The 25,791-nt window shown below is 53.8% G+C and overlaps 1 protein-coding gene across 1 annotated transcript in view; it reads left to right on the top strand.

The window, feature by feature from the left end:
- FSTL4 (follistatin like 4) overlaps positions 1-25,791 on the top strand; it is a 294,835-nt gene that overhangs the window by 66,718 nt on the left and 202,326 nt on the right. The gene's annotated exons all lie outside the window — the stretch shown is intronic.

Here is a 25,791-nt window from a genome sequence, read left to right as displayed (position 1 = left end):
TGAGCCACCGTGCCCTGCCCCGACAATACTTCTTAGATAAAATAATCTTCCCTCACAATTATATAGACATTGCTCCATCATCTTTCGGTATTTTATGTCTGTAAATAAAAGTCTGAGGGAGGTCTGATTTTGTTTCCTTTGTAAAAATCTTTTTGTTATTCTTTTGTTTTCTTGCTAAAGTTCTAGAACCACTTGGGCTTTGTCTATGTTACTCAGGTGTTCTATTTAGGTAAATAGAGGTGTAGATTTCTTATCTTTTCTTTTCTTCTGGAACATGGTAAACACTTTTAACCTGTGCTTTGGTCTTCAGGAAAATTTTCCACGACTGTATCTTGATCACTTGCTCTGGTCCTGTCTGCTGACCTTACCTGCAGGAGAACTCTGTCGCCCGCCCTGCACACCTGTTCTTTCTCCCATCTGCACTCGGGAAAGCATCGGTGTTGGTCCTCCACGTCACTGATGTAGTTTCACACCGTTTTGGTTCTGCTCTGTGCAGCTGCTGCGCAGATGCTGATACGCAAACGCGTTTTCTGCCTGGCATGGGCCCCTTTCTCCAAGCTCCCTGCCTGTCGGTTTCCTCCTGCTGTCCCTGCGTTCTCTCCTGTGAAGCTTTTGATCTGCCTCTTTTTCCCTCATCTGGTCTTCTGTGGGGATTTCTGCTCCTCTCTCAGAAACTATGACTTTTTTTAAAGTCTATTGACGTTGTCTTAAATTTTCTCCTGAATCCTAACATAGATCATTTTTGGAGACAGCTCTTCTGGAGTCCTCTTGGTCTCAGTGTACAACTTCCACCCCACCCCCGTCTCCACGCTTTTGCCCCGGGCCTCACGCTGGGTTTGAGTGTCTCTTACTCACCACTGGGAAAGGAGCCATCGTCCCCACTCACCATCGTCAGGGTGCTTAGACACTCTTAGTCTTGGCTTCTGTCCGCGTGGGTGGCTGAGGACAGGTTCACTAGCATCTCATCCCGCAGAACCGGGAGTGGAAGACTTCACCCCCGCGGTTCTGTTTCACCAGCAGAAGCCTCGCAGGGCGGGAAGCTGCTTCCGCCTGGACCCGATCTCGGGTCTGTTCTGCTGATGGCAGAGTCAGGGGACAAAGCTCGTCTTCCGGAAAGGACTCCCTGGAGCCCTGTGAAGACACTGCCCGCAGCAGCGCACACACTAAATTTTGTTCCCGTTTGCCTTTAAAATGTTTTGTTTTCTCCCAATTCTCTTGGAGCAGGAGATACAATCTGGGTAGGGAGCTGAGTCTGTGGTTTTTCCTTCCAGCAGGAAAATTGATCTTCCTGAAAGCCTGCGTGGTCTGTCCTCAGGGAGGGCCAGGGAGGGCCAGGGACGTTGCGGGCTAGGTCCAGGGGTGAACAACGGGGTCGTAAATTAATCGTGGTGAGCCGGCAGGAAGGTGCCACCTGGACAGCATGAGCTTAGCCCAACCTGGGAACCTGCATGCACAGTCCTTGAGGTTTGAAAGGTAATTTATTATATAGAAACAGGCAGGGTCCCATTTAACTTACCACTCGGTCTTTTGGGGTCAGACGCCAGTAAGTTGTTTGCTTTAGCACCGTTGTGTGTGGGGTGTTGGTGCAGACTGTCGTCTGTTTAGCAGCAGTGGGGGTCGGGCCACTGGGTCCCACTGTCTGGCCAAGCCACCTAACCCCATGACCTCAGACAAGTGAGTTACCTACACTGAGCCTCAGTGCCCTCACCTGTGGAAGGGGTGACACTGGTGCACGGGGCCTGCCATGCGGGTGCCACTCTGACACCGGCTATGACGATTAGGTACGGGCGAGTGGACCAGATCTTTGCCTTGCTCTTCGTGTCTGAACCGTGGCATCTGGGATTTGGGCCAGGTGCCTGTCTCCAGAGCTTCGTAGTCAGTGGACGTGTGCGTGACTTCTGAGGTCCCTGCCCAGGTTCCGAGCAGGCCACGCGAGGTCCGGGCCCTCGGCCAGTGGGCGCTGCCCGGGGCAGTGGGGGCAGGGCCGGCTCACGGACCGCCCAGCTCCTCCGCTGTCTTGCGTCTTCCCCGCGTGCTTACACACCTTACCGTGTCAGGCCCACTGTCCATGACGAAACACGCGGAGTGTTCAGCAACCCAGAAGCTATCGCAGCTCTTCGTTGAAGGACCCTGTTTGTACCGGGCGAATCATTTCCAGGAGAAGACAAGGGGAAGCTCCAGCAGCCGCGTTCCTAGGCCGAGAGCAATACCCGTTTAAACAGCCGGGGCGAGCGCTCAGTGGCCCCCACCCCTTAAAAGGTTTTCCTGGGACAAACCGGTGCTTGCTGTGCCAGCCGCGGCCCTGCGAGCGTGTTCAGGGCGCTGGCGTCATGAGCAAGGAGGAGGCAGGCGCGGGGACCACAGGCTCCTCTGACAAAGAATCAGAGAAGAGGAAATTAGGGAAGCAAAAACCTGAACAGGCTGCAGAAATGAGGAGACGGAGCGGGTCGGCCTGGCCTTTGCCGTGTTGTGACAGGGAGACGAGGCCTCTGTCCCGCAGGAGCCAGAGGCCCAGGGAGCTGACGTGTGGGGCCGGGCAGCCCGGAGCCCCAGGGAGAAGTTACACCCTGCGAAGGGGCAGCTCTCCTGCGGCCTGGCGGGGTCACACGCGGGGAGGGGACTGTGCAGGGTCTCGGGGAAGTGCCTGCATTTTGGAAGTCATCCCGGGGATCTTTGTTCTCCTGTGTTGTGCTGCTCTGGTTGCTCAGAAACCAGCAAGTATGTCAGGTTCCTGGTTTACACAGCGCATGAACGGCGAGGCCTGTGATGTGCTGCTAGAGTGCGTACGCTTGCTTTCCTTGAGAAGCCTGATTAACAGATCAACGCTGACCTTAAACATGAATGAGATAAAAGGCCCAACACGACAGACTTTGAGGAGCAGTTAAAACATCAAGGAACCAGCAACCCTTGCTGAAACAAGATGTGGGGAAAATACAGTCTAGCAGTTCGCATTAAACGGATTATACCACTAATGCTGTTTTAAAGCTGTTTGCTTCTCGCTCAGATGGTTCCAGAACCTCCACAGATACCAAAATCCCGGGATGCTCAAGTTCTTTATATAAAACGGCACAGTATTTGCACGCAACCTACACGCATCCTCCCCTAAGCACTTCTAGGTCACTTACGCGGTTATGTGCCCCGTGGCGTTTCCGTCCGCGATGAACTGCGTACCCGGCGGAAGTCCCGTGAGATTACAGTGAGGCTGAGAAAATTTCTGTCACCTGGCGATGTCACAGCCCTGGCAACCTCACGGTGTAACCGTTACGTGAGTGTTTGTGGCAGTGCTGGTACAAACAAACCTACCGCACAGCGTGCTGAGGGGAGCCCCCCTTCCCCGTGGGGGGACCCTCCCAAAGGTGGCTGAGACCTTCCAGGTAGAAAGGCAGGCGTTTGACGCATCAGGTCTGACCTCAGGTGAGAGGCTGCTGTCTACCCTGGGATCCTGGCATTTTTAAACGATCCCCACCCGTCCCCGTGGCAAAGCAACCCCCGGTGTGTGCGTGCCCAGCGCAGGCACCGTCCCTGCCTCAGTGCAGTTCTCACAGCCTCGCGGTGGTGGTGTTCTAACCCTCGTTTAGCACACGAGGGAGGCAAGTGCGGCACGGAGGACTCAGTAACCTAGTTAGAGAGCCGAGAACCGGCACTCACGCACCTAGTGGCCAGCGCAGGTGACAGAAAAATCCAGGGCTCTTCCCGTTCATGATACACCTTTGCACAAGGACGAAATCAGCTGTGACGCGTTTCTCATGATGTGTCCCCGTCGTTGAGTGATGCACGACTGTAATACCTAATACGATGTGAATGCCAGGTACATAGTTGTTATATTTTTATTTGTATTATTTGTATTATTTTTATTATTTTTTAAAATACTTGTGCTCCGTAGTTGGTTGAACCTGTGGGTGTGAAGCCGGCAGGAACAGAGCCCCGGCTGTACACGGCCTTTCAAAGGGAGCGGGAACCACTGGGGTGGTCAGGACGGTTTCTGAGCTAGTTCCAGAGCTGCCTTCTGGTGGCCCTGCGGAAAGGACCCAGTGGGCCCAGACTCTTTGATCCGTGTTGGGAGGACCATGAGGAGCTGGTGCGGTGTGCTGCATTGTTCTTTTTTGTTAAAAAAAAAAAGCAAAACTAATATTCATGTTGCCTATTTTTAAAGGCCCCTGTCCAATGTATTTCAGATAAATTTTGCAGAAGTACTTGCCATTTGTTTGCTCAGCCAGCTAGCCAGCCATTCCTCCCACAAACATTCACCCAACACGTGTTCGTTGAATAACCTCACTTGTGCCCGGCCCTGATCTGGGTGCTGGGAACAGAGACGGACGATTGAACGACTTTGCTTTTAACCTGATTCTCACCTTTGTCTGTGCCCTGCCCCAGCCCCCAAAGCCGTGCACAGATCTGGGGTCCCATCTGCTCTCACGCCCGTGCTGGGCAGGTGGCACCCCAGGTACACAGGGGAGCAAGTGGAGTCCAAGGGTGGTCAGTGGTGACGTGAACTATCCGGTAAGTGGAGAATCAGAAGCCAGACTCTTCACTCTCGTTCTCCATCTCGTCTTGTCCGCCCAGTTGAGTTCCGGATCTTTCTTTTGTCCCTCTCCCTCCTCACACCAAGCCGCACCACCCCTTCTCTCACCCCCCCCCCCCGCCCCCGAGTGAGCTGAGACTTTACACGGTGACAAGCTGATGGCATCAGTCCGTCTGCACTAATGGTCAGGAAGCTGGTGATGGCTTCACGTTGCCTTTCTGTGTATTTGCTTCAGGCCTGGTACGAGGTCATCGGCTTGTCATGCAAAGTCCCCACCTTTGGCTCCAGCAGATTCTGTGTTGGCCAGAGCAGGGCACGCAGGGGCTGAAACTTCACAGCAAGACGTGAGCATATTTCTTCCATGTCAAAGATCCCTGGGCAATCAGGTGAACTGACACAGTTTTAATTTTTTAGAGATCAATTATAAGCATTTTCTCTAAGGGATGGGGGACAGCTTTGATCTTCTATTCAGTGAAGACTTCCTGAAGTTCAAGGTCCCTCCCCAGCCGCAGAAGAGGCACCACCTCGTCGGGACTGCAGGCGCCTCCTTGCCCACCTCGGGGACCCTGCAGTTGTCTCACCTTAAATAAACCTACGTGAAGAATATATTCACAAGCAAGTGGGACGGGTGTTTCTGATGGGCGTCCAGAAGAAATGTGGTTTATCGGATTTTATCTTACAACTGATTTGTTTCTGCCAGATGTTGATATGTGACCCTGATGCTGTGATTTCAGGCCGCAGAAGCATTAACGTTATAAACAGCCTTCCGTTGCTTCATCTGCCAGTAGGAACCTTAATTTATCACGTAGGTGATAGAATTGCAGTTTCTCATCCACTTGTAAAAAAAAAGAAAGAAAGAAAGAAAGAAATTTGCATACTATAAGGAATGCATCCTTTAAAAAAAAATTCATTCTAAGGAATAAAGAATTTTTTCTAAAATATGTTCATCCTAGTGGAAATAAAAATCCTGCTTAATGACTGGGAGTCTCTCCTGGGCTTTGATTCGGAAGGAATTGCAAGGATGGGCTCTTCTTCTCTTACAGTTTGTCTTCTGGGCTAGTCAGACGTGAGGAAGAAAATGTCGTCCTCGGCACCTGCTGGGGCACAGATGTCTGTGTGTGAAACCTGGCGCTGCCACAGGTGTGCGCCGAGGACACTCATGTATTCAGTGACGGCCGACGGCTAGAGAAGGGGGAGGGAGGGCAGGGAGTCGTCGCGTGTGGATGGCAAAGGAAGGCGCGAGTGGCTGAGACTGTCCGGGCAGGAAGTCGGGTCTGGAGAGAAGGTCCCGAGCAGGGCTGGAGAGTCAGAGCCTTTGAGCTCCTCAGGAGGACGGTGGGCGCATTTGGGGCTGGCGTCCTCGCCGCTCTCGCTCCAGACTGTCTGAATTCCTTCCAGCTCCTTCTCTCGGTTTGCCTCGTGAATCCCAGTGGTTGCGGGACCCAGCTCACGCTGGTTCCTGAGCATTTGCTGTTAAAGTCTCAGGCATTTTGCGAGCCAGTTGTTTGAAATCAGCCATGATAGGAGCAGTCACATGGAGAAACTGGCAAATGCTGCAAATTGAGGCTTAAATATTATTTTTTCCTCTTCCTGGACAGCTGGTTGTATAACATTTGCCAGCACACTGCTGTTGCTGACCAACCTGTCTTTGTTTCCAGTGTAATTTGGTGGGTTATTTCCCTCGGAATCTGAGAGTAAGTGTTATCTGTGACCATTTTGAGATGTGCTGAAAGTCTCTGATTTTCTTCTAACTTTGCAGCCCCTTCTGCTCAAGAGGGTGTAAACAAATGACTTGCTGAGACATGAAACCTCCTCAGTCTCCATATGAGTTTTCTGTTGCTGCTGTAACAAACCACAAACTTAGCAGCTTAAACATCATGAACTTACTAGCACAGAGTTTCTGGAGATTAGGAGCCTTGCGGGCTTAATGGGGTTCTCTGCTTAGGGCCAGACAAAGCCAAAATCGAGTTTTCGCCAGGCTGGGCTCTTCCCTGGAGGATGTGGGAAGAATCCACATCCAAGCTCACGCAGGTTGCTGGCAGAATTCGGTTTCTTGTGGGCGTGGAACTGAGTCTGTCTGGCTGTTGGCAGGCGGCCACTGTCTGCTCCTGAAGGTCACCTGCGTTCCTTCCCATGGGGCCCCTGCACCTCCGAATCGGCACAGGCACCTTGAGTCCTCCAGCGTTGAGCCTCTCTGGCGTCTCCTCTGCCACCCGCCAGGGAACGCTCTGCTTTGAGGGCTCTTGCTGTGAGATCAGTCCCACCTGGACAGCTTCCCTGTCCTAAGGATAACTGTGTCTGTGTTCGTTTCCTGGCGCTGCCTAGGGTTGGGCAGCTTAACACGTTGGAAATTAATTTCCCTGCACAGTCCCGGAGGCTGGCGGTCCCACGTCACGTGTCAGGAGGGCCGTGCTCCCTGCGAAGCCTGTAGGGGAGGATCCTTCCTTGCGTCTTGCAGCTTCTGGAAGCCCAGGAGTCCTTGGCTGTGGCAGCGACACTCCAGTCTCTGCCTGTGTCTCCACACGGTCTCTTCCCTCCGTGTCTGTGTCCAAATTTCCCCTTCTTATGAAGACACCAATCGTGTTGGATGGAGGCCCACCCTGATGGTCTCGTCTTTACTCGATTCCATCTGCAAAGATCCTGTTTCCAAATAAAGTCACATTTTCAGAGATATTAGAGGTTAGGACTTCAGCATGTCTTTTTGAAGGACACAGTTCAGCCCACAACAGTGCTGTATGACAAAGCAGCACACGATCACGATGATGTGAACGGTGTTTTGTCACGTGCACAGGTCCCAGGGTTAGGGCGTGGAATGTTGGGAGGAGGGTGACATTTTTAGAATCCCTCCTACCACGGCCTCCAAAGGTGCCTTTAAGGAATTGTCTCATCTGCTGACTGACCTAAAACTAGATCCCATGTCGTCCGTGGCTCCCCCTAAGATGACCTCAGTTCATACCTGTTCTTCCTTCCTGCGACTTTGAGTTCGTTGTCTGCCCGACAGACAGGACTTCCCATGGACTGTGCCGTCCTTGCTGCGGGCGGCTCCTGGAACTCAAGCATGGCTGGCGAAGGTGGTTGGTACAAGACGTGGTTACGAGAAAGAGAAACTCTCTCCTCCTTCAAACATCTCCAGTTTCACGCTCCAATCAAAAGCAAGGCAAAGTTTGCTCTTGATTTTTATTTTTTTCTTAACATTGTAAAGCGGGTACCAAATGGCTCCCCGTTTTCCCTCCTGTGGCTTCGGTGGGAAGGCGGCCTCCTCTCCCTGCCGTCTGCTGCCCCCGCCCTGCGGCCCACTCAGGCTGGACCCGTCTCTGCACCCAGCGGTTTGCGATCTGCCCTCTCTGTTCATCTTCCCCAGGGGCACCATTCCCACGCGAGGGAGGCCGTGTTCCACCCACAACTGGCTGGAATCACACGGCACTTAGAGTCCGCCTTCTACCTCCCCTCCTCCAGATGCCAAGCAAAGCCAAAGCTAAAGCACACAGTGTTTCTGCGAAGCCAACAGGCCTCTTGCCAGTCTCTGTGTTGACGGGAATGCCAAAGGCTGAGTGGCTTCCCACTGTGTCCAGTGTGGTCTCTCCTGGCAATTTCCCTTGGAGAATTTAATTACGCTAAGTTATCTTAGATCGTCTCCTCTATGCAGAAAGGTTACAGAGTGGAATGAGTCATTAGGAAATCTTTTTTAGAAATAGGTTTGGTTATTTTATCAGCTTTTACATCCTCAAAGGTTAATATGTTAATCAGTCTGACTTTTTAAAAACATGACTATTTTGTAAAATAGTCTGAGAGTGCAAACGTGGGAGGTTAACACCATTATTCTGTCGGTTTGCATGCTGATCTTTGCACCCCAGGATGACACGGCACCCCCAGAGTCGGGGGCCTGGGCCTTGTTGCTGCCAAGGTAAAGTTCCCGTCACGTCTGCTATGACCCGGACCCTTGGGGATCAAAGCTCTGCGTTGTGGGTCGTTCTGTAAAGACAGGTTGAGGAAGGGTTTCTTCTGAGGAGGGAATCGAACCCACAACCTTGGTCTCATTACCCTTTGCTCAAAGGCAGAGTCAGGCTGTGAGGAGTCCAAGGCCAGGCTCAGAAAGGGTGGGCTCTAGTCTGAACACTAAGGCTCGCTGGCGTGCGGAGCCTGGGACCAGTCAGCGGTCGGCCGTGAAGATCATCTTCCTCTGCACAGTGAAGGCTCAGTTTCTCCTCCAGGGGCCACTGGGAAGATCAGGCGAGTTCCTAGAAACGAAGTGTCAATGCTGCAGGGAAGAGGAGGGTGGAGAGCCAGACCCCTGGGATTGAAATACCCGACTTAAGTGGGGCCCGGGGCAGGCTCTTTGGAGCCCCTCTCTATCCTGTAGCAGAGCAAATATTGACTCAGTGCTGTAAATGTTTGTGAAGCACCCGCTACATCCCAGCCGTTTTCTGGCCCATGAGAGGTGATGAAAAGGAAATATGCGTGGTTGTAGCCCTGTGGTCCAACGATAGAGCTGAGACTGTGCAGAGAGGACACGAAGTACATGTTGGTCGATTGAATAGACGAACATCAGACAAAGTATGAGAAGGCAGGGTTTGGGTCCTGCCTTTCCAGGAGCCCACAGTCAAGCTGAAACGTGTGCCCTGCTTGGCAGTGAGGGGCAGAGGTCATGGCTGCCTCAGGGACTTCAGAGGCATGAGAGGTGGCGCGGGGTGGTCCGGCCTTGTCAGCGAGTCAGAGACCCCAAATCCCAGCACGGATTAATCAGTGGAGCCTGTGCTCCGTCGCAGAAGGAATTTACAATCATGTAAGAGTGAGCTTCGCTGGAGCCAATGTAAGTTGTCACTGTCATGAACAGCAGGTTTTAAGCTAAACTGACACCCTGGGAGGCTGATTTCTGGGTTTGGGTTTAGAGAACAGTCGGTGACTGCGATTTATGCGAATCTGTTTTGGGTGCCCCAACCTCACGGCCTGATGGTGACGTCTGGCTGCTGCATAGGTCCACACACAAACTAGTCTTCCGCCTGTGGCTGGGGAATCCTGCCTTTCAGAACCTGGTGATGTGTGTGACCGCGACAAGGCTCTGTTCAAACGGTCAGGCCCCCAGAGATTGGAGCAGAGACTGGTCCTCCGATTAATCTGGGAGCCATTTTCCCAGCTTCATCCAGCCCTCCCAAGACCAGATTAGACGCCGCTCCTTTGTGTGTTTTTTTAAACACAGCCTGAGAAAGGCCGGTACTCGGCCAGCAACTGTGCGGCTGAACTGCGCGTGTGTGGCTGGAAGCCATTTTCACTGGTCACCGCCCGCCACGTCAGCCGGTAAATGTTCAGAAAATTACCTGTGGTACAAGTCATGTGCGCAGGCTGTACACGTGTGTGTAAACCGTGTGTGTGAGCAGTGCGTGTGGGTGTCACTTACTGATGCTGCAAACGGGGTGGGCTTTGGGGTTCAGGGAGCTGATTCCGGGAGCCCCACGGCATGGGGGGCTCTCGACCCTTCCTTGCTGTGGCGACATGCAGCCAGCCCAGCAGGTGCTCAAGGGACAGCGAGTGAGCGGCGTGGACTGCGTAGGCAGGATGGGGACTACGGTCACTTACGAAATCTGAGAAGTACTCTGGGAAGTCGGAAAGGGCCTTGAAAGGCATGGTCTATTATTTTTAAAAGGACAGCTTTGATGTACGGACTCTAGTAATAATCCCAGCTTTTATCACCTCTGTGTTGCACTTCTTAGTGAGCCGGACCATGAATGGGGAGTCCTGGGGAGAGAGAACTTTCTCAGACATTCCTGCACTGAAGGCAGATGAGAGAATGCGGATGTACGATGAGCCCGAGGTAGCCCTGCAAGCTCTAAGGGGGAGGGACTGGGCAGGCGCCCGAGGGTTTATCTGGAAGCCCCATTTCCACAGCACACCCACCGCTCCGGCCCCCACGGAGCTCCCCTCGCCCAGAATGTATGGGGCACCCACTGGAAAAAGAAAATCTCAGTCTACAACATAAGATTTCACATCATAAGAAAGTAATTCGCTGTCCTGAAGAGTTCACAGACTCAACACGCTGGCAGGATAGCTCCCTCAGACTCTTCATACAATGAAACAATGTAAAAATAACTATTAAAAATCCATGTTTGAAATTATTAAAATAATAAAAAGAAATAAAAGAATGATAAAGAAAGTATTGTAGGACGAAAAAACACAAGCAAATTTGAATGAGTAGGATTTCTAGAAATTAAAATTATTAAAATTAGTAACTCAATAAATGGTTTAAAAGTATATTAAGTGTAGCTGAAGAGAGAATTATTGAACTGGAAGATAGCTCTGGGGAAATTACTCAGAAAAAAGCTCAGAGAAACACAAAGATGGAAAATATAAAACAGATATTGAGAGAGAATATTAAGACATTTAAATATTATCGAGAAATATTGTTTAGAGTTTTGTTTTTTTTTTTTTTTTGAGACAGAGTCTCACTCTGTTGCCCAGGCTAGAGTGAGTGCCGTGGCGTCAACCTAGCTCACAGCAACCTCAAACTCCTGAGCTCAAGCGATCCTCCTGTCTCAGCCTCCCAAGTAGTTGGGACTACAGGCATGCACCACCATGCCCGGCTAATTTTTTCTATATATATTTTTAGCTGTCCATATAATTTCTTTCTATTTTTAGTAGAGATGGGGTCTCGCTCTTGCTCAGAGCTGGTCTCGAACTCCTGAGCTCAAACGATCCGCCCACCTCGGCCTCCCAGAGTGCTAGGATTACAGGCGTGAGCCACCGCACCCGGCCTTGTTTAGAGTTTTGAAGAGCAAGTAGTAAGGTCTGTAAAGAAAGTATAGAGGGAATGGGGGAGAGAAAACATTGGACGTGATAATGGCTAGGACTTTTCCAAAATTAAAAAAAAAGATATAAATTCCTAGACTGAAGCAGCACACCAAATCATGAATGGGATAAATTCAAATTATGTCATGATGATGTTTACAATACCAAAGATAAAAAGTGACCCAAAGAGAAAAAAAGGTTAACCACAAAGGAAAAATCACTAATTGCAAACTTTTCATTAGCAACAGTGTAAGCCAGAAGGCAATGGAATAATATCTTCCCAATTATGGGGGAAAATAGTCAACTTAGAATTTCTCTTTGAGAGTGAGGGCAGAGACACATTCTTATAAAGACTTGGGAGCTTACCATCCACAAACCTTTGCTGAAAGAACTACTAAAGGATATATTATAGGAGGAAGGAAATTGAACCCACAAGACAATAATGGAATAAAAAAATTGCTAGTGAGAAAGGGAATAGTCAAAAACATATGAGTAATTATAAGAAAGCATCGACCGTAGAAAAGCATCAATAATAAAATGACTAATTTGGGGATGTTTAAATATGAGACAGGAGGTCATGATGATCTGTACTAAAGAATTTTATAATTCTTGTGTTATTTGAAAAGATATTAGGCCTTAAGTCAAAATGTATATTAAAAATATAAGGGTAACCTGTGAAAGAATAGAAATAGAATATAACTTGCAACACAGAAGAGTGGAAGAAAGGGGTTGATGAATAACATCCAACCGGTTCAATAGAAGGCAGGAAAGTAGACAAAGTGAGGCAAAGTAAAAGCATTATAAATATAATATTTATATTTAGTATAAATATACAGTAATAAAAATAGTAGTAAATAAATAAAATAAGATGGCAAAAAAAGTCTGAATAGATCCGCAATACATATTAATGGATTGAATTTATCTGTTATTCAACATCAGTTCTCAGATTGAATTTTAAAAATCCAGAGATGTGCTACTTACCAGAGTCATTTCTAAATATAATGACAAAGTTTGAAATTAAATTGATGGATGACGGAGCGAGAGCCACGCCGAGGTCAAGCATCACTAGCAGAGTCCCATGTGCGTGGCAGCAGGGTCCCTGTCCTGGCGAGCTGCTCTGCTGTCCCTCTATCTCTGGGACCTCAGGTGAGCCTCGGAGCCTCAGGCTCTCGCTCGTCATCTGCGGGGAAGACGGTGACAGCCGAGATTGTGGGAGGTGGCGAATTCCAAATAGCAGCACACGGACTGCGGGCGCCTGCCCTTCACCGTGCGTGGTCAGCCGAGTGCCAGGTGCAGGGATGTCAGGCGTGACTCGGGCAGTGGGGTTAGGAGTCCTGTGCGGGCCTTTCGCGTGCTCAGAGGACAAAGCGCCCCGAGTGGGAGCCCCCCTCGAGCACTGTGCTCCCAGGGCGTGCTCGGTTCCCAGAGTCGGGCCCTCCCCTGAGACGCGGCTCCTGGCGAGGGTGACGTGAGTGAGGGGCACTGCTCGGTGGAGCCATGTGCTGCAAGGGGGGCCGTCCTCTTCTCAGGGGCCTCCTGCCCGGTGTCACGCGTCAGGTGGGAGCCCAGATTCTGCCCCGACTGGCCGCATAGCTTTGAGCAAGCTGTCCTCCCCGAGCCTCAGTTTCCTCGTCAGTCCAGTGGGGATGATATCACTCCGTGTGATTCTGTGGAGCATCACGATGTGTGTTGGCGCCTAAGACTGAGCCCGTGTGGCTCCAAAGCCCCCCTCACTCCCGCCCGGTTCCAGCCGCCGGCTCTAGCTCTGGGCCTGCTGGCCTCGTAAGGCCGTCACTGCAGGCCAGGGGCCAGGGGGCCGGGGGGCATCACCCAGGCCCTTCCAGGAACATGATGGCAAGCGGCCACTGGGGTGGTTTTGCTTTTCTTAGTACTTAGTACTTAGTACTTAGAGTAACTTGTGTTGGGTGATGGATTCTTTTCACAGGGAAACACATTTTTTCTGTCTCCTCAAAAGCGTTTTCAGAAATGGTCAATGATTGAGCTAGTTTTAAAGTCACTGAAGGACAGAACAGGAGGGAATGCTGGCGGGACTTAGGTCCCTTCTCCTGTTCCTCAGTCTCCCACTCTCCCCTCCCTTCCCCCCTCTCTCTCTCCACCCTTCTCCCCCCCCTCCTTCTCTGGGTCTCTCTGCTCCGTCTCCCCACCCCCACTGCTCCTCTCTCCTTGGTCCCCCTCCCTTACGTTCTCCTAGAGTCTCTCTGTCTCCATCTCAGTCTCTCTCCTCCTCCCGCCTGTCTCTGTAGACCCTCCGCCCACACTGTCTCACTCTCTCACCCACGAGCCAGGGGCCGGTGGTCACGGGAAGGCTCCGTGTCCGTGCGTGTCAGCTAATCGTGCTGTGATTGCCGTTCCCCGGGGGCCGGCGCTCCCCCCTCCCCTTGGTCACATGCCCCTTTACCAACAGGACGGCGTCTCCGTGGTCCAGAATTAGAGAAAACAGTGATTTGCCACCAGAGGAGAGTTAGTCCTCTGGAAGAAGCTCGCTGTGACGAGTGACGTGTTGGGGGATGTGAGTGTCCCCCCCCCCCAGGAAGCCAGGCTCAGGACCAAGCTGTGTCCGTGCACAGGGCTGAGGGGCTGCAGCCCACCCGAGGCAAACCCCAGCCCCCACACGGCATTTGGCTCTAGCTAAGAACCAGGCTGAGTCGTGCGTGGCCCGAGTGTTTGCTGAGGACCCGAATATTGTCACAGCCCTGAGGCAGGGTCCCCGCCCACCCGCCAGCCCACGCAGGATGACAGCTTGTGTGCAGCTGCCCTGGCTGCTGCTGGTGGCGTATGTGTCTGGCATGTGCGGATTATAAATCATTTACTCTCTAAAGTGGGTTTGAAGGGCCTCTGCTGAGCCGCAGGCCCTGGCCGTGTTTCCTTAGCCTGATTTGAGTTGCTGCCTATACCGAGATCAAATTACATTTCACTCTCAGTGCTCCCAGATTCAGCCGCTGCCGGCGCAGCCCGGCGTCCTCCCTGTTAGCCTGGGCTGGCGAGACGCCCGCCTGCGCGGGGAGCACCGTTGCCTGCCCGTAACGGGCGTCCTCCGGCCTCCTCCACGGGCCTCCAGGCCGGTGCCCTTCAGCCTCGGCTCCCGAGAGTAGCTCGGAACGTGGACCCTGCTCCTCAGTGGCTCCGCAGCGCCTGCTCAAGGCCACGAGGGTTCCCGTGGCAGGAGCTGCTGCCAGGCCCTCCCCGCGGCCACGAGAGAAGCTGGTGTTTTACAATGTCTCATAAAGTTATTTTCTGGGCAGAGAAATGGCGCTGCCTGGGAAGCCACGTTTCATTTTTAAACCAAAATGCATGGCTGCTGTCAAGGACAATATAACTGTAGTGAAATCCTCGATAAAGAGATAAAAACAAGAGAAGAACTAGAAAGTTCTTTGGGTAGAGTTACCCTTTAAATCATGCCCGAATCGAGCGTTGGCCTGAACTGCGTGGCATCTTTCCCGCACCAACGACCGCTGCCTGATAAGCACAAGGTGCTTGCATTTAGATCGCTGTGACCGGACTCGTGCATGACCCCCACTGATGCCTATGACAGCCATGCAACGCAAGAAGGAAGGCATCCCTCTTCTACAGGAGGGGAAACTGAGGCCCTCATGCTGACATCAGCTGTAGAAGTGTGGCCACATTTGAAGTGTCCTGAATGCTGACACCAGGCTCTTTCCACTGTGCCACGTTGTCGCTTCAGAGACAGTAGACAGTGTTGTCGAGCAGTGCGCAGACTGTGCAACCACCCAGTGCGGATACGGCGGTGGAGGCTTGCGAACGTGGAGAGATTCTCTCCGTGCTTTGGCAAAAGCAGGATGAGAATTCTAAGACGAGCTGTTTTAAACCTTGTATGAAAGCATGTTTTTCTTTGACATATGACAGCTCTTATAAATGCAGGAGAATAAAGCTTTCCTTCCATATGACCTAGTGGATATCTCCTCTTTCATCTTGGCTGGTAAAGAAAACAGATTTTTTAGCTCTTTCTGTAATCCCGTGTGTTTGTAAGTGGCCTCCCTTCCGGTGTCATCCTCAGAGTTCCGAGTGAGAAGGCCCTTGAGTCAAACATGATTCCGAAAACACTTTTCTTCCTACATTTCAACGTTCTGCAAAGAGCGGGCTCAGAGACGGTGACGGTCCCACTTCCGCTGCCTCCTTCCCTTGGTTTCAGGGGTCCCTGCTCGGGTGACAGATAAATCGCCCTGTGTGCTGTGCAGCAGGGAAGGTGCCACAGCTGGGGACAGAGAGCCTGCGTGGCCCTGCTCCGTGGGCAGAGGTGCGTCTGGGAGACGGGCAGACAGGGGCATGGAAGGCAGCCGGAGACTCAGGGTGGGGTCCAGGGAGAAGGGTCCGAGACAGACGGCGAGAGGGGACATTCTCGCTGGGAGGCCGGGCAGGCTTCGGAGACGAGGCCGCACACCAGTGAGCCTTTCAGCCGGCACGTGTGCAGTGCAGACCGCCGGGCGAGGCCTGGCCCTGGGCGGGGCGCCGAGGCGGTGGCCTGTAGGCCGAGCGGCAGAACCAGCCGCAGGGAAGAATTTTCTCCCAGCTGATCACACTGTGCCCGCACTTGCCCTGGAGACCTATGGTGTCTCCCACTGCCAGGCCCCCAGGCACCTGGCTGAACCCCAAACGCTGACGCAGTGGCACCGAGAGGAAAAGGGTGGCTGGTGCCCTGACCTTGGCCTCCAGACTGAATAATGAGGCCAGTCTGAGGCCAGGGCCAGGGGTGGACTGTCGGGAAAGAGTAGATGCTGGCCGGCCCAGCCATGGGGACTTGAATGGCCGTGAGCAGTCTGGCTTTCGAGAGAGTGCGGTCACAGCCCCAGCCAGTGTACGTCCAACCCTGTTGTTGGGGTGGTGCTGGGCACGGCCCCCTGCACAATGCATGTTCGTGGGGGCCGTGACGGCTGCAGCCCCTGAGCGAGGGCTGCTGTCAGCCTCACACCCCTTGCCGGATGCTTGTGCTTTCTCTGACGGTGGCCTTGGTTCGTGAGAGCCTGTGGGCTCCTGTGCAAGTCTCTGTGACCTAGGAGTGGCTCCGTGGCCTGGGATCACCTGGGTCACAGCATGGGGCCAGAGGGTCAGCGTTCCTGGGGAATGTGGAGCTGCTCTGTGGGCTTGCTCTCAACCCACCTCCTCCTGCCAGATTGCTGCCGGCCCTTGGCCTGGCTGAGGGGGCCTTGGGGCCCCCACCCTCGTGCACGCCAACACTTCTGCACCCCCCGCAAGCTCTGTGCTGTGCTGGGAAAGCCCCCACCACCTGCTCACTCTCACCATAGCTGGGGCCCACGGGGTCTGTGTTTCTGCCGGGGAGATGCGAGGCCGTGCCGCGGGTAGACCGACTTGTTCTCTGGCGGGAAGAGATGTGCACCATGGGCAAGGCGAGGAAGGGGTCAGCCTCTGTGAGCCCTGTGGAATTCTCTGGAAGGGGCCCATTTCTGTGCGGGCTGATGCGGGCCTGCGTCAGCCAGGGCTGAGGCCAGACTAAGCTCTGGGCAGCCCCCACCCTCGCTAGCCACGGTGTACAGGAGACCGACCGTCTCTCACGGGCTCTGTGTGGTCCCGGTTGTGGGAGCAGGTGCCGCTCTGCAGCACGGAGGCCAGGGCAGGGCCGGCCGGACCTGGGTTCGGGATGTCTCTTGGCCTCACAGTCTAGCGTCCGTTGGCCTTGGAGTCCAGCTTCGTTCTTTTCCAAACACGCATTTGCGTGGCGTTTTCTTCCACGCCATGCAGACTCCACCAACAGTGCTGGGACCCCACTTTCCCTTCGCGGTGCGGAGCCTTTGCGTCACTCAGCGTTGGCGGAGCTGGCACCTCCTCTGTAGGCGGACATGGCCGGGCCGCGGTCCTGCTCACCTGCAGATGCCAGCCTCCCTCGCTCCTTCCTGCCCTCCTCCATAGGATGAGTCAGCTCCCGAGGCTCGGGTCCGGCTCTCTCTGCCCGTGCTCGTGGATTTTGTGCCGCAGGGATGCTCTCCCACATGGCATGGGGAGGAATCCGGGCTTTACAACTCCCTGCGTTTCGACTGCGTTTGAGCTGCCGTCCCCAGTCGCAGACCTTCTCCCCTTGACGTGGGTCCATCCTGGGTGGCTCTGTTGCTTCTTCCGCAGACCCTAAGCTGCACGCAGGTGGGGGCCACGTCTGACTTGTTCACCCTGTGGGCACGGACAGTGGCACACGGTGAGCATCTGCTGAATGAACGAATACAAGGTCTTCTGAGCGGAGAGGCCAGCCCGCTGGGATGAGTCCTTCCACAGTGATGCTCGATGGCTCGTGAGTCATGAGGATCAGAAATAAAACCCACAGCCCGACCCTCAGGCAGGGGTTAAACGTTTCCAGGGCGAGGGCCCGGGGCCACACGCTCACTGCTCAGGGAGTCACCAGACGTGCAGTCGTCTCAGGACGTCCTCGGCAAAGAGTGTGGTCCGTGGTGCCTGGCGGGCTGGCTCGTTAGGGCTCATTGGGGCAGCAGCCAGGGTCCCCTCCGGCCGGGGCTTTAGAGGCGTCTGGGGTTGCCACGACTGCCGCCGTCCCGGGGTGGCTGTCTCCCTTCAAAAGAGGGACCGTGAACACGATGTGCGGGACTCGCCGCTCGGTGTCAGGAGCTGCGCTGTCCCGGGAGGCGTTGCTGAAAGGCAGGTAAAGCCTTGGGGAGAATCTCGTTTGAAAACCAAGTTTCCTCTTCCCAGAAACAGAGACCGGGCGCCTGCTGGGGCATTTCTGCAGGCCCGTAAGGAAGGTTGCTGGGCGGGGCGGCATCGAGAACAGGGGTTCGGGGACTGGATGTTGGAGTCTACGGGGCTGCCGAGGGGCTCGCTGGGGACATGCAGAGGAGACTCCGGCCCCCACCGCTCCCTGCCAGAGCCTTGTCACCTGCGCCCCAGGAGCTGACCCGTGAACAGAAATGGCCTTACTGGGGATCCAGGCCAGGCATAACCAGAGCAAGGGTGGCCCACGTGGACCCAGAGCATTGTCCTCCGAGCAAAGCTTTGGTGACTGTGAAGGCTGTTGCTGCTGCACAGGTCACTTGCGACGTCTGTCACCTCCAGTGCAGCGAGGTGACGGTGTGAGCACCATGGGGGCATGTCAGCCCCCCGGTTTCTGTGACACACTCGCAGAGCAGCAGTGGCAAATGTTTACACAGGGCTTATTCTTCGCCAGGTACGGGCCTCGCGGTAAGACGGTCAATGTGACAGTTCCCGTTTTGCAGCTGTGTGGACTGGAGCTTACGGAGGTGGGGTCACTTGCCCAAGGTCAGAGCGCAGGTTAGCGGCAGAGCTGAGGCTGATTCAAACCCAGGCAGCCGGCTCAGCCGCGGCGTCCCTCCCCCGCCCCGCTTGCTGCCTGCACGTGCAGTGGGAGGTGGGGGTGTCAGGGGTGTCGGGGGTGGCGTGGCCAGCATCGTCGGGGGTGCACAGGTCCCTGTCGCCTTTCACTCCTGCGTTCCGTGTTAAGAGCTGCCACACACATCATCTCATTTGATCCTCATGGGGAGGGAGGGGAGAGAGTCCCCCTCTTTTTTTTAAGTTTTTACAGTTTTGCGTGCAGTTTATTTTGTTTAAGCAGATGGAAAGTCCGTTAGCTGCACCCCTGTGCGTCTCCCAAAGGAACAGAAGGAACTCAGGGCATTGACATAGGGTTTCATTTTTTAACAGCTTTATGGAGATATAATTTACAGGCCATAAAATTCATGCACTTTATGTACAATTTTTGGTGTGTTTACAGAAGGTCCGTCCTTCACTACTCTGACTTTAGAGCATTTCGTCACCCCCAAAAGAGACGCCATGCCCGTTCGCTTGCTCTCCCGGTTCCCCCCAGCCTGGGCAACCCCAGTCTCCTTGCTGTCCCTGCACATCTGCCTCCTCTGAGGCATCCTACACGGACGCACACACGCGTGGCCTCGTGTCTGGCTGCTCTGTCTGCGCTCACTGTTCTCAGGGTTCCCGCGTGGGGGCGCGCCCACGGCACTTCCTCCCCCCACGCCGATCATGTTCTGTCACACGTGCACATCTTGTTCATGTGGTCAGCAGTCAATGGACATCTCAGTTGTTCCACGTGTTGACTGTGGTTTCCACATTTTCCCTCTTGGAATGGATCTTACGGAAGTCTTACGGCCTCTGTGCAGACGTCATCAGTGAAGTCTGGCTTGCCTGGGGCTGGTGGCTTCTGTTTGACTCCTTCATCCAAACCAACTCTTATTTAGCTCCATCTGTGTGCCCAGCACTAGGCTAAGCCCCGGGGGCCCGGCAGTGAGCGAGATGCCCGGGGTCCCCGCCTGCACGGGCCCCTCGTTCTGGGGGAGACAGGCGGAAGCCGGCCATTCGGGGAACGCACAGCAGGAGGCGAGAGAGCCCGGGAGGAGTCGGACAAGATCACGGGAAAATGTGCAACATGGAATTCAGAATCTTTTCAGCATTTTCATTTTACTTAAACTTCTCTCAATTTTTTCCCCAGCATTTGAAACTTCTGTTTTACTTAAAGAATTCTCCAAATACACTTCACTTTACATGGAAAATGTTTGAAGATTAAGAAATCTGCGTGCTTGGGGGACTGAGACACACCCTCGACTGTCCAGTGGTCGGTGGCTTCTCCCCTGCTCTGTGGGGTCCCTGCACCCCCGGCCCCCCACAGGCAGCCCCTCCGCTCTGCAATCCAGGTCAGCGTAGAGGCCTCGAGGCCTCGCAGCCTCCAGCGGGAACCGCATTAGCGCACGGAAGAATTACCCCAGTTATCTGGCCATGTAGAAAGCTGCAGTTTTGCTCTTCATGAAAAATTAAAATCCTGCCCTGATCTGATGGAAGGAAACGGATGAGGCAAGTTGGGGGAACTCAGCTAGTGTTGATCAGGCAGATGATAAACTACATACTTTCTCCACTCAGGGGATCAATGGAGACTCTGAAAGAGAAAATCACAGACAAAATTAAGATTAAATTTGCAAGCCCGTAATAGCGGGAATGCATCCTAACAACTGCAGCAAAATAAGGCTCTCTCTTGGAAATGCATTATTTATCCCGCCTGTTACCTCAGTTACCGACGCTCCTTCCCGCGGTTCGAACCCGAGCGGGTTACAGGCGCAGTCCAGAGACGGGCGGTCTGCTCGCCGATACGGTTAGAATTTCAGATGAGCAGTCGGTATTTTTAGACTGTTTGCACGCAGAGTGGCGCCATAAATCACGAGGATGGAGGTAGCTGAGTGAGTCTAAATCCAAATGGGGCCACAGTGTGGGCTTCACACAGCATAAATTTTGTTGAGAGAAGAAATCACTGCGTTGGTTATGTGGTTCGTGCCCACATATTTTTCATTAGTCAAATCTTGGAGGAGCCTCCAAAGTGGTGTCTGGTTCAACGGGGACCTTCGGTGGAAGAAGGTAATTGGCTTCCTAACGAAACCCGCTCACGCTGACACATACCAGGGAGAGATTCGGAAAGAGAAAGTCGTGCCGCTGGCATCAGCGGGCTGGCACCCGCCTCGGATGTCTCCGTCCAAGTCACACCAGCCAGACGACGGAACTTTCCAGTGATGGAAGCGTAAAGTGATGTGAATTGTCCCCAACGAGAGGTGTGTCCCTCTGTACCGGGGACAGTTAGCCATCACCTGCCACATTCCTGGCTGAATTCTCTGGAAAACTGGCACTTCTCAGAAAAAGAAATAATTTTTTTTTTTTTTTTTTGCAGAGTTTTGAAGATGAAGTTTAAAGACGATGCTTTCAGAAAGGTTTCTGCCCGAGCCAATTAAAATTTAAGCAGGTTGTTCTCTGAGAGAAGAGAAGCAGACAGAACATTAGAGGGTCATTTCTTCCCCGTGTGTTCCTGAGAGGAGAAGTCCTGTGAATCTTCCAAGAGCCGGGGTTCAGGACCACGCAACACAGTCAGAGCCCAGCTCTGGCGGCCTTGGGCAAGCACACGCCCTCCAGCCTCAGTTTCCCCATCTGCAAGTCGGGGCATAGCACACCCTGTCTGCACAGCTTTGCTAGGAAGGTTACATGAGATGCATGAAGATCACTGAACACAGAATAACCAGCGTAAGATAAATGCCCAGCGTAACGGCAATGTATTGGAAAGACCTAGAAGACACGGAATGTGATTGAATAGCAGAGAGAATAAGAGAGAAGATGGTCGAACTCTCTCGAGTACCTGCGAGAGATTTGACTCGGTCCCCTTAGAAATCAGAGCGATACTTGTGTGGGCCAACTAAGTCAGCAGCAGATCTGAGGAATATATTTAAACCTTTTTCTGTCTTTCTCTCTTTCTTTCCAGATTTTTTCCCCTCACAATTAGCGAATCATTTAGATAGACAGATATTTAAAATCAGACTTTAAACATAAACAATAGGTAAATATTTGCATATCAACGGTATTAGTTTGCTGACGCTTTAAGCAAAATGCTGATGGCAGAACAAGCTGCGGGGACACGAAAGTCTCCAATCAGAAGATGATTTATTCAGTTCATCCTTTGCGCCAGGCACAGCCCAGATGCTGGGGCACTTTGCCAACCAGGTGGAGTCATTTGCCCAAGGTCACAGTGCCCGTTGGTGGAAGAGCTGAGATTCAGACCCAATCAGCCTGGCTCCAACCCTGCGTCCCTCCCCTCTGCATCCCTCCCCCCCTGCATCCCTCCCCTCTGCTTGCTGCGTGCAGGGTGCGGTGGGGGTGTCGTGGGGGTGTCATGTGTAACCTTCGGGTGGGTCAGTTCGGTTTATCCTGATCCTCCAGATCTGCAAGTGAAGGAAGGGCCCCAGGACCCCAGCCCCAGGGACTGAGTGTCCCTGACCCAGGCGGAGCTTGGTCCCCGACCCCATCCAGCCGTTTCCGGGGCTCACACTGTGGCACCAGAGGGAACTTACAAACCAGCCTTGCAGTTCCATGTGTATAAATCTGGAGATGGCTCCGTGCGTGTCCCGCTGACCAGGGCGAGCGAGGCCCGCTCCGCACGGGAAGGACGACCTCTGGCCCTTGAACGGATGAACTGCGGTGGGACCAAGACGGCTCAGAAGGACGTAGCAGAAGCTTTCGTGGGACAGAGATTTCTCTCTCCTCGGAGAACGGACACACACGGGTGAACGTGGTCAGTTTGACCTCACGCACTTTCTCCTATGTGAGAATTTGCCGAGGAGGTGAGAGGCTGGCTGTACCCATCGCACAGAAGCATTTTCTCTGCCACGGCTTTTCCGTGGCTGGCCTTCCCGCCTCGCGTGAATATTCGTGTCTGGTCTGCTTGAAATGCTTGGGGGGCAGGGGGACAAACGTTGTCCCCTGAGGGGCGTGACCGTGTTGGTGTAAGACACGAACAATGTGCCGCTGAACCAGAGCCTCCACCAAGGCCACGTCACCCGTGCATCAGAACCGAACAACAACGAGGTGTGTGTGACCCAGGCAGCAGAGGGGTGGCAAATGCAAGACGTGTCAGTCATAGGCCGTCCGATTCCTTCATCTCCTTGTCACTGAGCCGAATGGAATCCACCCCGACCCGGGTGGCAGAGCTCGGAGCGCTGGAGGTTGGTCCCGTCTGGTTTAGATGCTCGTCAAGCCTCTCGTCCTTGCCTCAGCCCCACGGGCCTCTCTGCTCACACCTTCCTGACCTGAGCGCCTGTCCTTCCTCTCCTTTCCTCTCCTCCTCCTCCTCCTCCCCTGAACTCTCCTCCTGCTACGCCCGCACAGCACCCTCCCGCACCCTCTCAGAGAGCCCCCGGGGTGGGTCCCAGACTCCTTGTGAGGTGGACACTGAAAGGCTGTTCTGCCACTCAGGGTTTCTAGAAGGCAGGAACCATCGCACACGCGTGCACACATGCACACATGTACACACACACGCACACACACACATGCACACACACATGCACACACACACATGCACACACATATGCACACACACGCACGCACACACGCACTCACACACACGCACACACACACAGGAGGGCAGGCTGGCAGAAGTGGCTTGCAAATGCAGACTCACTCGCGGGCAGGTTTTGCAGCAGGGAGAGCTGCCTTGCAGACCTCTCCAAGTTCCATCTCCCGGTCCGTTATCACCGCAGCCGGCGACGGGAGCCCCGCCCGATAATCCAGACTCGCCTATTACTTATTTTTTATCTAGAGGAAGTAAAGAGAAACAATTACCTTGGTGTGACATTCTGCCATCTCTGCAAAGCCACCTGTGCCTGAGACTTTGCCAGCAGCAGGAATAATGAGTTAAATGCTAAATATTTCATAGCGAAGAGAGTAGCAGCGCTATTGAAAATAAATTTAAAAGACCTTCATGTATTCTGGTCATATATCCCCGGCATCAAACTTCTCCAGGGATGAAATAGCTTTCTGGCAGGAGGGCTGTGGCGGGGGGCGGGCGGGGGGAGCAGCCCTGGAAAACCCGCGTGGCCTCCCTGTCACCGTGGACGCGCCGCCTTTGTGGACACACCTTTGAGATGATTGAGGTTGGACTATCACCGCAGAGCCCTTTTCAATAATGAATTTTAAATTATAGATGACACTGTGTTGTGTGCCCTTCTCTCCCACCTGTTGGTGCTCCACGGGGAAAATCGATGCAGTTGTTGCCAAGGCGGCGACCTTCCCCAGCGCGGGGTCCTGGAGCTCAGCCTTGGTTCTTACTGAGAAACGCGATCCCGGCTCCCCGGCCCTCCCGAACCTGAGGGTCTGCCGTGGCCAAGTGCTGGGACCGGCCTGGGCTGGGCACGAGGCTCACAGTCCCCTTTGGACATACAAGCTGTGACAGTCCCATTCTTTCTCTTCCCCTTGAGGACAAGCTATGGGAACCTGATGTGAGGATGATTTGGGGGCCACAGTGTGACTTAGGCTCCCCAGGGAGAAGCCAGTCTGAGGACTGGGAGGAAGTGGGTACCACCAGTTAGCATTGCAGGACTAGCTCAATGAGATAATTATCAGGCTGTTTGTTCACTGCCTTTAAAGGAAGCAGCTAAGGCAGAGAAAATATAATTTAGGAGTGGCCACTGGCGTGCCAGCCCTTCCCCTGCCTGTGTTCAGAGTTTCTCTCGTCCTATCGCCCATTCTTGGCAATGAGATGTGCTTTCCTTGTTAATGCCGGACGGGGAAACAGACAGCGAAGGCCCTTCGTCAACCAACAGCTGCTTAATGTCACAGCGCCTGCCGGTGAGTCGCCAAAGCCATGGAGTTTTGCCCGTCCCTGAGCGCAGAACGCCTTTGATGGCAGCTGCAGAATGAAATTATTAACACAGAAGAGCAAATCCTGGCGTTTCCCGCGGGCCTGTGCACCTTCCAGCCGCTGACGTGGCCAGTCCAGGGGCCTGAGTTCTCTGCGGGGCTCTAACCGGCTCTGTCCCCTCTGTCCCCTCCCCTCAGGCACGGGACTGGTGAGGGAGTGTCATGGGGGTGCCTACAGCTGGGGTGTGGAGGAACCGTGTGACTGTCCCACTCCCTGGGTATTGGGCGCACCTGTGTGCAAGACGCCACCCTTGATGCTGCACTCCCGGTGCCTCAGTTTCCCCTGAAGATGAGCCCGGGGTGGAAAGAAGGTACAGTAAGGGGACTTAAGCTCAGACCTGTTTACTGCGGGATAGATCATGATTTCTCTAGAAATTCTGTCTCTGTCGTTGCTCCTTTCTTAGGAATTCCTAAGCGCGCTAGACTCCTCTAATCACGCGTGTCCAGGCAGTGTGGCGGGGTCTGGAGGCAGAGGACTGGCCTAACTCGCCTCTGGGCCCCATGGCCACTGGGGCAGCCATCACCACGTGCTGCCGAAAGTGGCCTCACTGCAGACGTGACAGGCCAGTGCTGACCTCAGGGCCAGAGAGGCCACAGGTCGGACACGCCGTCACTCTGTCCCGTCACGACCAAAGGGCCAAACGCTGCAGCCCTGGCCGTGTGGCGCTGCCGGCCTGGCAGGCTGCCGAGCAGCTGACACGCTTTGACGTGTCACCTCTATAAAGCACACCATTGATTTTTTTCTTTTCTTTTCAAATGAGAGTCTCTCCAATAGCATCTGCAAACTATAGAAACAGAGCGCTGGAGTGGAGCACATTGGACAAGGTTACGTTCTCTGGAGAGGGTCGACAGCTGCCCCTGCTGGAGGGAAAGAGTCTCAGACAAGGGGGGGTCGTCAGACTGGAGCTGGATGACAAACCCTGCAGAAGCCACAGCAGCCTCTGCTGGGACAGTGAGGTCACCGGCAGGGGCTCCCGCCGTGGCTCACGAGTGCGAATCCTGGCGAGGTGAGCGGGGCAGGAGATGGCACGGAGGACGGAGCTCGGGGGCCAGGCCACACTGCACGTTGAGGGACCCTGGGAAAATCACGTCCCTGTCCCAGCCTGGGTTTGTCATCTTTTAAGGCTGGGGTGGGACTCCATGGCCAAGATCTGTCCCTGCTAAGCCAGCATTTGGATGTCCTCCCATCGTTTGTCTGTAAACTGATCCTAGAAGTTGAGGACAAAGAAGTCCCATTTATATCATGATGACCGTGAGGTGGTGTTCTCTGGAGAGTCAGCTCACATCCTGGTGTTTCA

The sequence above is a fragment of the Eulemur rufifrons genome, chromosome 10 (assembly GCF_041146395.1).
Source record: "Eulemur rufifrons isolate Redbay chromosome 10, OSU_ERuf_1, whole genome shotgun sequence".
Classification (NCBI taxonomy): domain Eukaryota; kingdom Metazoa; phylum Chordata; class Mammalia; order Primates; family Lemuridae; genus Eulemur; species Eulemur rufifrons.
Note: the sequence above shows the minus strand (reverse complement) of the source record. Positions and strands in the feature narration are given on the sequence as shown.